This window comes from Otolemur garnettii, unplaced genomic scaffold (assembly GCF_000181295.1).
Source record: "Otolemur garnettii isolate 467f Iridium unplaced genomic scaffold, OtoGar3 scaffold00041, whole genome shotgun sequence".
Taxonomy (NCBI): Eukaryota; Metazoa; Chordata; class Mammalia; order Primates; family Galagidae; genus Otolemur; species Otolemur garnettii.
This window is the reverse complement of record NW_003852436.1, coordinates 10,742,990-10,744,002: the sequence shown is the minus strand read 5'-3', so window position 1 is coordinate 10,744,002 and position 1,013 is coordinate 10,742,990. Positions and strand designations below refer to the sequence as shown.

Sequence of the window (1,013 nt, the reverse complement as noted above, 5' to 3'; positions counted from 1 at the left end):
ACCAGTTTGATGGAAGTATTTCAGATTGCATGTGAAAACCCCACACTGTACCCCAGAAGTGCATTAATGTACATAGTTACCATTCAAAATAATAAAAAATAAAAAAAAAGAACTTTGGTATTAAAACCACTTAAAGGTGATACATGAAAATAAATTTACGTATAAACTTCACCCATGAAGAGAGATGTAAGAAATGAAAACTCAAATACGAGTAAACTAAACAACGAATAATAAAGGTCATATAACCCCCCCCATAAGTCATTTTGCTGATAGTGTAATAATGAAGGAAACATGTTTATTTTCTTTCCACTTGTACATTAATTTGTTCAGATGGTTACTAAATTGTTAGAATATAAGGTTGTTTGGACCAAACTATCTGACAAGCAGAAATATTTACTGTTTTTGGTAAAGAGTTTCATGAAAAAATTACTGCGATGCCAAGAGTGTCATGAGCCAAAAAAAGTTGGGGACCCCTGGGCTTAGCCATTGATAGTCTCAAGTTTGGTTTCAGAAAGAAATTTAATGCCTGCTGTATTCCATTGAAATAAAGTCAACTTTTTAACTCTGATTTGTATATCATTACAGGCAATATGTAAGTCATGATGAAAGTTTTGAAACTATATTATGGTCTATTTATTTCACTTCCAAGAAACACAGTTTATTTTTTTATTAAATCATACATACATAGATCATGAATACATTTATGCCTTTGTGGGATTCAATGTGTTGATTATTTATACAAATTGGAGTGCTTACATCCTATAGTTAACATAGTTTTCACCTCATTTACTTAATCACAGTGGTAAGACGTTTGTGTTCGATACTTGATAGATTTGACTTGTATCCTTGTAATATGCTCCATAGGTGTAGTACTACCATTAACCCATCCCTTCCCAGCCCCCTCCTCTTCCCTCCTTCATCCTGGGCTATAGTTGTGATTCATCTCTCATATGAAAGTGTGAGTGATTATAAATTGGTTTTATAATAGTACTGAGTACATTGGATTTTTTTTT

At 32.4% G+C, this 1,013-nt stretch overlaps 1 protein-coding gene across 4 annotated transcripts in view; it reads left to right on the top strand.

Moving 5' to 3' along the window:
• LRBA (LPS responsive beige-like anchor protein) overlaps positions 1–1,013 on the top strand; it is a 736,826-nt gene that overhangs the window by 95,230 nt on the left and 640,583 nt on the right. The window lies entirely within an intron of this gene.